This window comes from Leuresthes tenuis, unplaced genomic scaffold, assembly GCF_036924035.1.
Source record: "Leuresthes tenuis unplaced genomic scaffold, fLeuTen1.0.hap1 SCAF_19, whole genome shotgun sequence".
NCBI lineage: Eukaryota > Metazoa > Chordata > Actinopteri > Atheriniformes > Atherinopsidae > Leuresthes > Leuresthes tenuis.
The window spans coordinates 19,755,514-19,769,452 of NW_027325373.1; the positions used below are offsets into that span (position 1 = coordinate 19,755,514).

General features: G+C 38.4%; 1 protein-coding gene across 2 annotated transcripts in view; it reads right to left on the minus strand.

Moving 5' to 3' along the window:
• LOC140276801 (netrin receptor UNC5D-like) overlaps positions 1-13,939 on the minus strand; it is a 177,809-nt gene that overhangs the window by 71,868 nt on the left and 92,002 nt on the right. The window lies entirely within an intron of this gene.

Consider the following 13,939-nt stretch of genomic DNA (forward strand, 5'->3'; position numbering starts at 1 on the left):
GGCTGTAAATTATGGGAGAAAAAATTGAAATGAGTACCTCATTAGAACACTGGCAGATCTACATTACAGCTTTAAGCTCTACTTTGATCTCAGAAAATGGACATAAGACAGATAATTCAGTTGAAGAATTCACCCAAAACATGGGCAATACATTAGGACTACCTTCATCCCCTGCCTGTTTGAGGTGTGTCCCAGTCAGCACACGTTTCACTACTTCTGAGCCCCAAAAGTGTAATTACACTTTGACTAATCCGCTAGTTTGCTGGAACCTCTTTCATGCAAGTGTGAAGGGTTTAGCGAGGCAAACCGTCCTGCACCCTCCCCTCCTGATCCCAACTCCCTACTGCACACTCCATGTTACTCCACAGTGATGGGTGTACCTCTGAAAAGCCCATCAGGATTAGAGAACCCACTCTCTCTTTCTCTCTCCCGAGCTAATCTAATCCTCCTACCTTTCCTGCCGGATGTCTTCTGATCGAGGGAAATAGATAAAAGACTCTGCGATTCCCTGGCTGTGAAAATCACAGCACTCTCTCAGTGTTCCTCTTCCCTCTGTGTGACACATTCACATTCTCTCCCCCATTTCTGGATGGAAGCTGAACAAAGAGACATGCTTTTAATTTCAAAATGACTTGCCCTAGGCAAGCTTTTCTTGTTCAGAGTGCTCCAATTTGTTTTGCGCACGCATGTAGAATTGACATGGTGTGTTTGCATATGGATAGATGCAAAACATAGACGTGAGTGCGCATTCCAGTCGGTGATAGACGGGAACACAAATGCACAAACGAACAGCTGTCAAACCCATAAAAGTACCGCTGAATATCAACATATTTGTTTATAGATCAGGCGTAATATCAGACTGTTTACCAGCAGGACAATTTAATGTCAATGCGACTAATACCTGTAGCTACATGCACATTAGAGATGATATTAGTTATGCTCTACAGGTTTTTATTGCAGTTAGTTGTCTGTTCACTATTCACATTTCATTTTCTATTTAGCCACTGGGATAGTATTGCAGCTGACAGATTGAGAGACATTGGAAAGTAACCTATGATGCCATTTAACCTCAGGCTGCTGTTGGGACATGTGGCTTACAAGTACTTCAGCCTCCCTTGAAATTGCAAAAGATTGTCTCTGCTCATGAAAATGCTGAATATATATCACAAATTAAAACACAAAGCAGACAATACAATATATTTTGTATAAACTATACTGTTTTATGCTAAACCCTCCTGTGGAATGGCCCTCTGGCACAGCACTGCGATGCTGTTTGACATTCTCTCAACATTCACTCATTTACATCTCAAGGCCGGTTCAGTTCTGTTATTGGTTCATCTCTCCTCAATATGCTTCGCCGCTGTCATTCAGGAGACCGCTGAGCCCTGTGCTTCACAGTTTTCACAGTGATCTACAACCAATGCTTGAGTCTGGCAATAACGCAAAAGGGGCACAGATACATCTCGCCAGCTCTAAAAGGAAAACAACATATCACTGCCAAAAGGCTGAGTGATGGTTCTATTTTCTTTGCTTCTGTGTCTGCTGTGCACATAAACAAAAGTTTCTACTGGAAACACAGACTGCTTGTGATGCAGCTCGTAAAGAGGCCAGCACATTTTCATTTTTCCTCAAGTACAGCAAAGATTCCATCTACTCACATGCAAAATTAAAAGTAATGGGTAAGTGTGGTCTCCAATGTCAGTTCATAAGGCTATGAGTAACTGATTTCTTGACACACAGATTGGGCACCTTGGGACATCTATTTTCAGACATGGGGAATGTGTCCTCTTTCTGCTGCTTTTTTGTTCTGTGTCTGTGTTAACGCACATGTTATCAAATTTGCGGATGGCACTGGCAATGTTTTCTATCTCAGAGTTCAGATCATGGCTAAGTTGCCACGTGACCACTCATGCTTCTTTTGCTATTGTTGAGAGGCGACTTGAGCGACCGCTCTACTGCTGTCTCGAAGGTAATGAAAAGTAAACTCTTATGCTCCTATTTTCATGAGATTATATTGATGAGGAATAAAGCAAAATGTTCCCCCATTCTTGCTTGATATAAAGTTCTCAAGAGTTCTGGATCATCTTTGTTATATTTTCTGTTCTTCTTAAATTCTTAAAATATTTTTAGTGGGTGACGGGCTGCAAGGAGGCCAGTTTAACACCTGAGACCAGTTGCATAAAACTGTGTGTAGATTTGTGACCAACGCTGTGCACATGCACAAAAGATACAACATTTATGCAAAGATTTAAAGAATTATAAAGCTATGCTTACATATTGCTCTTTTTCAGTGGTTTGAGTCATTTGACGGTGAAAGCAACAGTAAAGAGAAACCACAGTTTTACTTAATAAAAATCTAGATATTCTTTATTTGGTCTCAGTTCTGTAATCACCAACAGAACAAAAACTGATGAATAAAAAAAGCAACAAGTGATCAACTCTGGTAGTTAAGAGCCTCGCAGAGGTAAAAGAGAAATGATTACATGACAAATAAGAGACCAAAACACACATCAGCTCACACAAGAACAGCATCAGAGCTACAGAGGGAGGTCAGCTGGCATCCCATGATTTATCTGAAAATGATTAATCCACAGCCTATATATAGCCTTGCATAGAAATGATCAAGAGTGAGACACAGATGCTTGAATGGATCGTGGTACATTGTTACCAAAATAATCTATCAAACTGAGCAAGCACTGTGATTATCTGTCATTTTTTATGTTAAATTACATCACCTCTCTTTGTTTCCATCTCATATCAGTGCTAAATTGCTCTAAAAGCAATTTATGTGCCGTCTGGAGAATGCATGAAATGCACACATTCTTACAATGAATTCTCTGTATGCATGGTTTTTGTGTTTGCGTGCCATTGGACTCCTACTGCAGCTGTAATAAGAGCGGTATGTGGTTTAGCATTATCTTGCGGAAATAAAGGCCTTGCTCCATTTTGCTCCAAAACCTCCATCTATCATTCAGTATTAATGGTGTCTTCTTAGAAGTGCAGGTTAACCATCATTTTTGCAGTAATGCACTCACTGTGGATTATGAACCTCATAGCAAAAGTCAAATCCCCTCTCCTCCTTTGGCCTAGAGGACTCAATATCTGTGGTTGCCAAAATATATTTTAAAAGACAAGACAGTTTTAAATATCTGTCTTTCTTAACAGGTGTAGAAAGCCCAGAGGAATTTCTGGGTCTTGCTGATTACGTTTTTATTTTGCATGATAGAGTTTTGACTTATATTAATGGATACAGTGGTGAACTGTGTTTATCAAAAATGGTTTTATTGAGAAGTGTTCCTGAGCCTAAGCAGTGATTTTCATACATTTCTTCATGAGGGCTCCAAGATCACGACTTAGTTTTGTATTTGAGTCTTTTCCCCAAGGCACGGATTCTACAGTTCACAGTATAACGTATGAAAAATGATGTGATCATCAAATCTTTTACAATTTCAAGATGAGAAATAACATTCTTACCATGTCAAACTATTTTCACACAATCCTAATCTCTGCAATGCTCTCTTAAGGCCCAATAATATTAATAGCTGTTGCCAATTACCATAACTAATTATTGCGTGTTTGAGCAGGTGTTTTTTTTTCTCTGCTGTTTAACACATTTCAAATCTAGCATTTTAATGAGAGGGTGGAAAAAAGTTTCATATAAAACGATAAAAACATTGTAATGATTTGTAAATCATTGCATTTTGTTTTATTAACATTTTAAACACCATCTTAATGTTTTTGGAAATGAAGCTGAATGTACCAGTCTGTTTCCAACAGTAACACTCCAGATTTGATTGGTATTTCAGCTGTCTTGACACTTCAGCATCTTAGTTGGTTTTCCGTATGATCCTAGCTTTACCCCAAATCTGTATTTTTCTTATTTATTTTCTCCTTGACTATTTTGTATGCCTTATTCATCTGTAACCAGACTTGCCTGATCTAAGCAAAGATGTTTTGACTTTTACCTGCTTTTACCTGCAGATCTCGAGTTTTGCTTTTGAGTGCTGTCCCACGAGTCTGAAACATCACAGAGTGACTCATTCGGTTCATCCAATGTTGCAGTAACACATCTCTGCATCATAACAAAACAAAAAAGAGAAGCACTGGTGTTTCTCGTGGGGCAACAGGCTGTAAACCGGGTCGTTTCCATCCACAGTTGTTGAAGAAAGAGGAGTGGAACAGTTTCATACGTACTAGCTTTGATAGCGAGACACTGGAACCGTTGCGACAAATTAATAACAAAAAATTCAATGTTTGTCAAAGTATTTCATCTTTTGCTCATCCAGTAACAGACCACCATGTACCTGATGATCCTTCACCTCAGTCCACACAAGATGACAAAAAAAAACATATCCTATGCAAACAGTCAAAATGGCTCTTTAAAAACCTAATCACAGCAAGCCTGCTTTTGAAGCCTTTTGAACCTCAATCTCATTTTCTCCTTCACAGGAATTTGTTACAATAACTCTTGAAAACAGAGTTAGAGATTTGTTTTGTCACAACGCCGTAACAGTTGTTGCCCATTGCCTTTACATGGTGTGGCTCACCTCAACTTGACTCTTTTTCTTTTCTTTCTTTTTTCTTCTTGAATCTTTTTTTGTACTGCCACTCCAAAGGTTCCAGATGAGCTAAGCTGATACTAAATGATGATATTAAGACAAAGCTGACCACTGTATCATGACATGAGGATATGATATGGATATATATCCCATCTGTAAATGAATGGCACACCTGTGTGCATGTATGACAAAGCCATGACCACAGTTAATAAACTCTTTTTTCTCCACTGACCAGAGGTGAGCTCGGTGGCACACAGCTGTTATGCTCGCTCAGAAAAGATATTCACGACCTTCTATAATAAGATCACAAACTCATTCAAGCAACTCTACACACTAAGAGCAGCTTTGTGTTCTGTCAAGATGTCACTGCAGCCTAACACGGCACCATGATGATAAGCAGTGGAACCTGCCCATGTTGAGAGGATACTGTCAGCAGTGGAGTAGCAAAGCAGACATGCAGCTATGGTTGAGTAAAACATACTGTGGGGCTGGATGATACCAGTTGAACATATTTTTCTCAGTGTCTAGATTTGTTCATACGGACTCATGACTCATACAGAGCTTGGGAAAGTGATGTCACACTAATGCTAATGCTAATGCTAAAGTTACTTTCCTTTGTTGAAGTAACTTTAGCATTGTTATTGTCATGATTGCGTCAACTTAAAGAAATACTAAGCTGAATATTTACTTAAAAAAGTAACCCCTCTAAATCACATCCTACGACCCAACACAAGTGCAAACCTGAATTTCCCTTTTTGTGCTTATTTTGGCATATTTAAAATGTTTTTGGGTTGGAGATTCTTGGCAGAGATGTCTACATACCAGAGAATAAAGGCTTAGACTTAAGCTTCACACTGTCAGCAGAATGTGGACTTTCAGATCAAATATGATGATGCAGCACCTTCCCATGGGACTGCATGGAGGTTAGGCTGTGATTATTTATATTTCTTATCTTATCACTTCTCTGCAAAAAAGGTGAAGAGAGGTTGAAATTTGAAATGAAGCATTTTCAAACAGTTAGTGCTTACAGTAGCATACCTTAAAGTGCTTTATTTTCTGACATTACTTCTACAGTACATTAAGGTCATGGTAGAAAGGGTGTGGTGTGCTATTGGTTGCTATGTCACTTTAAAGTACAGACAAGGTTAGAATCATGGAAGCACTGTACTCAATGGTTTAATGGAAAAAACAATGACTAGGCTATCATCTGTAAGATGGAATAGTTTTTTTTAGCATCCCACAATAGGTGAAAGGTTGCCCCAGACATTTTCATTGTTAAACTTTAAATCATCACAGCACTGTGTCAGCATAACAACTCATTTTAGTTGGCTTAATTGATGAACTTGATGCCAAACTGTGCAATGGTTCAGGCACTCAATCCATCCTCCATGCATGCCTCTTCCAGTATTTTATACTGTAAGGAACCCCTGCTTTTTTTAGCGGAAATCTTTTTAATGTGGCAGTTTTTGCTCCATGTTAGACATGTTAGACTTCTCTTTCAAATTCATTCAAAGCATGTGTAGATTGTGTGTATTTGAACCAAACTGCAATATGTGTCTTTGGTGGGAAAACTCTACTGGGTTTTAACATAAATGAGCAGGGCATTTACCAATTTTAGAAAAACATTATCCTTCACTTGTTCTGATGTGACTAACACTGTTGCCTCCCAGCAAGAGGGCTCTTGGTTCAAATCCAATCGGGGCCGGTTTTAGTAAGTTAATCACTCTAAAAACATACATGTTAGGTTAATTTGGGGATTCTAAATTGACCCTTGGAGTGAGTGTGAGAGTGCATGGCTGTTCGTCTCGTTTGTTTCTGTGTTGGCCCTGTAATGGACTGTCTGACTGCGACCAGTCCAGGGTGTACCCTGCCTCTTGTGACCCTGAAATGGATTAAACTGGTATAGAAAATGGATGGATGGCAGTCTTAGAGTGTGCTAAAGAGTAACAATGGACATAAACAAACTCATTTTTGCAGTTTCTGTAAATACATTGTCACTTCCTTTTAAGCTTCTATGCAAGTTCACTATCTTTTGTTCCAATTCTATCTGACGTTTCTCTTGCTCTATGAATAATGTTAATTACTTTGGATTCATTTCGGTTGCTTTCTGTCACTGTGAAACATATGTGATCTCAGAGTTACAACCCCCGAGAGGTGTGTGGCACCACAAGCAAGCTGCAGTTTATATGACACATAAGGATTTACCAGCTCAAAAGCAGAGGAAAAAAGAGACAATCTGTTTGAATCAAACAAAGGCAGAAAAACAAAGAAGAGCAGATTAACTGTATTTAATGAAATCCAACATTACAGCCATGTTTTTTCCAATTAACAGTTGCTTTTATCATAAATACTTTTATAGTTTGTCTCAGTTTCTGCAATACTCTTATAAATATATGTCCTTCTTTGACAAGCCTACAAATGAAGCCACTTTAGCTTAATAAGTGACACAGAGTTTATATTTACAGTTACATATCATTCAGCACACCAAAGCACACGAAAGAAGAAACTAACACAGAGAAGGAGAGGAAAAGTTTTCCAACTGCCTTAACCCACTACATTGAACTCAGTATTAATGAGTGGGAGGCAGCTGCTTCGCTACGAGTTAAACAAATCAACTAATTGCTTCTTAGTTTGTTCATTAAGAGTCAGTGGCATAATTATATGTTAATCATTTCACCATGGTAACATTTCAGCTGCATAGTGTGCTACTGAACAGGAGACAAAAATGTGGATTTTTTGCCTTTGCTTTGGCATAAACACTGACTTTAATCGAATATGTCTGTGTATATACATGAATAAATACAGCCTGGCAATGGTCAACACTGCATTAATTACATAAGCCCAGTGTGAGGTGCTTTCATAGGCAGTACTGACGCAAATTTGAGCAGCAGATGGATGGGCTAGTTTGAGGATCAGAGGTGAAGCGAGCAGAGGAGATGGGGGTGGAAGGAGATTGGTGAAGCAGATGATAGGTGGGTGTTGAAGATAGTGAGAAGCATTAGGGGAGCATCTGTTCAGATCATATGAGACCACGGCAGGACGGCAGAAAAGAAAAAAAAAGTTCAGCATTTTCAGGAAGTGTTTATAAACCCAGGCTTTGAAAATATGCACTTCTTCTTTTGCCTCAAAGCCGTCAAATCCATTTCCTATATATCTGCACAGGTTTTGAAAGGCAGGTACACCACAAAAGAAAGATAGAGAAGCAAATCTGGGGTTACTTGATCTTGGATCAAGATGCTGTTCCACTGCTTAGTTGAAATGCAAATACATTATTCCATTTTCTCACTAAAGTTGGATTATATTAATGAAGGTAACTGGGCAATGGCCCAATGGCAGATAAAGTTTCTTAAAACTACATCTCTGTTTTCAGTTTTCTCTTCTTCCAACTGTCCCCAGGCACATTTCACTTTGACTTCAGTCAGACTGAAGGAATGCCTTGAGCTCTAAATCTCCTCTCTACCTTGTCATTTCTATGCAACGAGTATCACGTGAGCAATACATTTCGGCTCTGCCTCCCAGTCTCTTAAAAAACGGCATGGACTCAACAGAAAGAAATATCAGAGCGCTTTGTTCAAATATTGATGCAAACCTCTCATCTGTTATCTCAGGACCCAATACACTCATACAGATCATATGTGCTGCACAGCTGATGCAACACCAGGCAGATGCAGTTTTCTCTGACACACATGCCAGATGTCCAATCAAGACAGGAACAAACAAGGAGTGTTGGTACACTGGTTGACCCCTTCTTCTTCTTGTGTTCATTCAGTATACTTTTATGCAAACAAAGCAAAAAAATAAAGAAATCTGAAAATGTCGCTGGGTATTTCTATCATCAATGTCTACCATCACGGTCAAACTCAGATCTTTACATGGAAGCTGCTCAGTACAACCAAACCCTCATCTGTTTCATAAAAGCACCACTTGAACAAATACTAAGCTTGCCTTGTGCCACCTGGACGATGGAAAATAAAATCAGGAAAGGCACAGCTCACACAATTCCCCTTTGAGTTTTATTCTGAAGTCCTGGAAAGTGACTCAGATCCTCCTTCAGCACTGCTGGGCTTCACAATGAAAACACACAGACTGTCAAAGGATAAACAACACAGTAAAGAATAGTCACATCTACAATACAATCAAGTTTTGTTATTCTGTAGTAATGCTGATACTAGAACCTTTAGAACATGCATGGTTGCAGGTCTGACTGACAAAATAGGCCCGTTCTCACTCAGAGGGTGTAACATACAGCCTTTTTACAAGTATGCTTTGGCATAAAAACACCAATGCTGGTGTTGTCAGTTTTCAAAGTGCTGGGACATGACTTAACTTGTTCATAAAGTAATAGCACAAGACATCAAACGTTGATACGGTTCTGATACACCACAGGCTTTGACATAATGGCACTATTTTACTCAAGGGAAATGAGAACTGGTTGAGCAAAATAGTTACTGAAGGGTACAATTTTCAATATGTTCTCACCAAAACTGTGTTTTGGTCTTTACCGAAGAATCAATATTAGAGAGAGAGAGGAATATGACATACAACACAGGATATTGGAGTTGAACTGAATGCTACTGGGATGTATTTGTAAATATTTTTAAGTGGGGTTAGGAAAACTTAATAACTTTAGTATAAAATCATATTTGCTGAAACTGGCACTATATCCTGACAATAATATATATATAAAAAAAAAAAAGGTTGCTGTAACTCCGCCCAGTTTTTCCTCCATAATTTTTCCTTCAGTCTTTAGCCTCCTTTGCTGGAAGGGATTTGGAGGCAAGACATAAAGCACAGGGACACAAACACAAGGGAAGGATCCCTCCCTCTCTGCTGTGGATATACATTCAAATTTTCAAAAAACTTTCACCCACCTCCTTAAATTCATTGAGTTTACCAAGTCCTGCTTTAAATATGCAGTGTTGTCAAGGCCTTATAACTGAAAGCACATTAATCAAGTTCAAAATTTGGTAGCTTGATGCAAATGCATACAATTGTAGATAATTGTCTAGTATATATGGATAGATATTTGGCTTCATTCTGTCATGCCCACCACTGACATCATATAGGGGATTTGAAAAGTATGTAGCTGGAGATGAGCAGGAACTCATTTGCTACGACCTTTTAAATATTCTACTTTTTCTAAAAAGCACCACAGGGATATATTTTGTTGCCAAAACAAACTACAATGTTTTTTAGGAACTGAACATGGTGGTGTGTTCTTAAACATGTGCCCAATCCTATATGTGTGTGTGTGAGTGTGTGAGCTTGTGTATCTCCATACAAACACCCAGGTGGTATATGTGTCTTCATCGGTGTTGTGACAGCTTGCCAGCCTGGTTTTGGCAGGTGGGAGATAGTGTTTCCCTCAGCTCGCCCGATAATCAAAGGATAAACATGCTGAAGCAAAAGTGGGTTACCTGGATGTCAAACTGACAGAAAAGTCTCCCATTCTGTCCCATCAAACGCTTCTCTATAAGATTTGTTCATTCTTACATATTAAGAGGGAAACAAACCTATCTAAATAATTGACACATATTTTCATATGCCTTTTATATTCTATATATACAGAATTACTCCAGAAGAATTTTCCTTCTGAAATGCTTGCCATTAAAAATAGTCAAAATAGTCCAATTATGATGTTGTTCATGTTTTTGCATTTCCCTAAAACAACTGAAAGAATAAAAAACGTCTTCTGTGAGCTAATTTTCTTTGGCCATTACATAGTTCACTTAACTAAAGAAAAACCTTTTCTTTCTGTTTAACCAGTACCGTCCAATGTTTAGTTAGATCAAGAATAACAAATTAAATATTTTATCTTTACTTAGTGAGCTACTTTTAAAAGGGGATGGATAAGCACCAGCTGTCTGTGGCTGAACTGCATACAAAGGGAAATGTAAGTATTTGAGTGAAAAATTGCAGTTTGGTGTGTGCTGGTGTGAGCTCAGTTTGCTGTGTGTGCAAGTGTGAGCTCTAAGGCTCGCTACGGTATGCCGCCCAAATATGGTAATGACATGATTCAAGGGTTTTGTGGCATCATTTCTATTATATCCAATTAAATACAATTTCAATGACCAAATGTCCAATTTACATTTGCATGTGAGTACAAAGCTGTACCAGTGAGCTCAAAATAGGCACAGTAGACAGAAGAGAGGGGTGCTGCTCTGAAAAAGGGTGTAAAGTCTGGGTTGAGAAGAGTGCTGCTGTACTATTTATTTTATTGTTTGGCCTCTGTATTATTTTAATCTTTATTGTTATCATTATTTGTGTCCTGCATGCAGGCCCACTGGCAGTCACCCAATCACAGTATCCCTCTGGTATTGTTTGACAATAGCAAGTCAGTTATTTAATTAAATCATCAGGATATTGTGTCAACTTGTAAAAAAGGGCATCAAAAAATTCCTTTACATGCAAATACAGACATGGTGTATTCTCAACACAAAGATATTTTGGCAGAAAAATATGCATTTGCTGTTGCAGTTTCACTGATAACAGAATTTCTTTGAGAAATTATTGCAGTAGGAATCTTGGCGGAAGCTGACATTTGCATGTCTGAAGACCAGAGAGGCAAGTGTCAGAAAGCTACATTTGCCTCCATGATTTCAGCAGGGTTCACAAAAACTGCAATGAAAAATTTCATGAAACCCATAATAAAAACCATTCAATATTGGTATAACTGGATTCATTTTCTACATGGTTGCAACATAGGGAATTAACCTTGGAGGGAGACTTGCTTGGTAAAATGCATGTGCTTGTGCACGGTGCCAAGTTGTATCTGTGCTGTCAAGACATAAAAAGACAACCTGAATCATGTTGAAGAGACTAAAATTAGAGGATGAAAAGCTGAAAGAGAGACACATTGCGCTTCCCAAAAAGGTGACCAGCTGTTTTCAATCTGTTTATGTGGATAATTTCTCACACCATGCAGCATATCAATCTGTGCTTTCTCATTACAGGATGAAAAAAGGCAGATTTTCTATTATTATTATCATTATTTTATGCCCCAAACTTCCAAGGACTGTAGTATGAAGTTATGCTTGGCAGTAAACATGGCTGTCACCAAAATACACCAGAACTTTTAAATATCATAAGTTAACTTCTTTGTCTCCAGTATTTATTCAGACAGAAATATTATTTTCCTCTCGAAGCAGAAGTCTCAGCAATCTATTATCAACAATGGACTCATTCTCACCTACAGCCCACTACTTGTATCTGTTTAATAATGCTGCACCTACACCAGTCAGGTCAATGTTTGAGAGTCTCCAGACTACAAGATGATTTGAATATTTCCACTTACTTTCTCCCTATCGCATGACCAATCAAATCACTTTTGAGTAATGAGATATTGAGAGCCTTTATTAACATGTTGTTTCCAGCCGCATTATTACTTCATCTGTCAGCGTTCACTCTCCACTTTTGCTCTGGTGCCATTTAGAATCCAAGCCTCTGTTGACTGACAGTGATGGCAGACAAAGAAGATAATTGCTTACTTACTCTTTCCCATATACCCTTTGATTCATTTTGTCTTCTCTGACAGAGAAGTGACAGCGACATAATTAAAGGCATTGTGTTGCGTATACAATCTTGGCTGCAATCACACTGGCAACCTGACAGCTCACTCTAATGTGAGAGCACTTTGTAAGGAGGTCTGATAGATAAGTAAAACCCTAGAAAACAATCCTCACTTACTCTTTTTCTCACTCACTCTTCCTGAGAGATTTAAGACTGGCCGCAAACACAAATTAGACTTTATTATTGAAAGACTTTATGAATAAATTACTGCTGTGTGGCCATACACGAGAGAGGGTTTGAAAAGTCAAAATTTCTTTTAAAGAAACTATTTTGCCCAGTTATTAAGTGTTTGGCAGTGGAAATATTAGATTTGATGAAAATAACAACCTGAAAATGAAACAGTGATAACCCATTCTATCATCATCAATAACCATTTAGCATATTGTGAAATTTTGTGAGGCTGAAAATGTAAGTTAGTAATCATTCAGCATTTTTTCCTTCATAACTGTCCATTATTGGCTTTATTTAGCTTATTGTGGAGACATCAGCACATTAAAGCAAGTATACTTTCTCATTACTGACAACACAAAAATGTGCGTATGCATACAAGCTCAAGTCTTATCGACTGAAGATTCAAATTTGATTCCTGAGATGCTCATGTAAGTTTCTTTGTGTATTCATTTTTCACCATCATACATTTTCTTATCTTTATCCATCTATTTACTTATTTCTTTCACACAGTACATGGTTTGGCTTATGCACAAATGCAGATTAACATTTCTACACTTTCCTAACAGTCCCAAAGGTCAATAGGCTTTTTTGATTGGGACTGAGTGTGGCATTTGCATTGTGTGCGCTACTGCCAGCCCAAGCTTTTTACCACACCAGTGTCTTTGATGATGGCATGAAAGTTGCCCAGCAATAACTTGTGATTAGTCACATGCAAATGCTGAAACTAAAATAGAATTATTTGTCAACAGCAATCATCATCATAACAGTTAAGCTATGTTTTTTTATTTCTGTGACATATTGCCCACACAGTGGAACTATGGTCAAAAATAAACATTTTAGGTGTTTATTTTACTGAGAATAGCTTACCTAACGTTTACGTCATGTTTGAAAAATCATGCACCACACTGAACCTCTAAATGCCACATGGCTGCAGCACAGTGTCACACAGCTGGTGTGGGTTCTCTACTTTGGAATCAAACTGAAAATGATAATGTTCTGTACACGTATGCCAGTGTGAAGCCGGAATGATATGTTCACAGTATAGGTATTCAAAGCTGAGGCGTGTTGAAATGACACGTATCCCTGATTTCTGGAAGTGTTAAAAGCCAACACTCATCACTGTTGACTGGGCTGTCTCAACTAAAGGTTGAGGATGGGAAAAATTTCATATAAAGTCTAAAAAACATAAATAGATTTTAGAAACAGACTGAGAGCAGTAGTTTATCAGGCAGAGGGTGAAATGATACCACTGCTGCATTATAAGATCTGTAGTTAAAGTAAACATTATTACCTATACCCACTAACAGCTGGAGTTATGGCTCGCATATGGTGACAGTGTTTTCCTGTAAGATAATGGCCCTGCAACACTGCAAAAACTAAACTATTTGGAGTAGCTCAAGGAAGACCTCTAAGAAGCCGAAGCTTCAAACAAACCTCCAAACTCCAAAGATCACATCATAAGATCAAGATCTGGACCACATCCCATCCACAGCCAGCGTTGAAGCGCCTGATTCCACCTGTCTTTGCCTTAGAGGGTTTTGGGTGAATGAAAGGGAACTATAGTACACAATATCAAGAAGTTAGTTTTAACCTTGTGGCTAATCAGTGGACATAATCATCTTTAGGAGAGTTGCTGCATC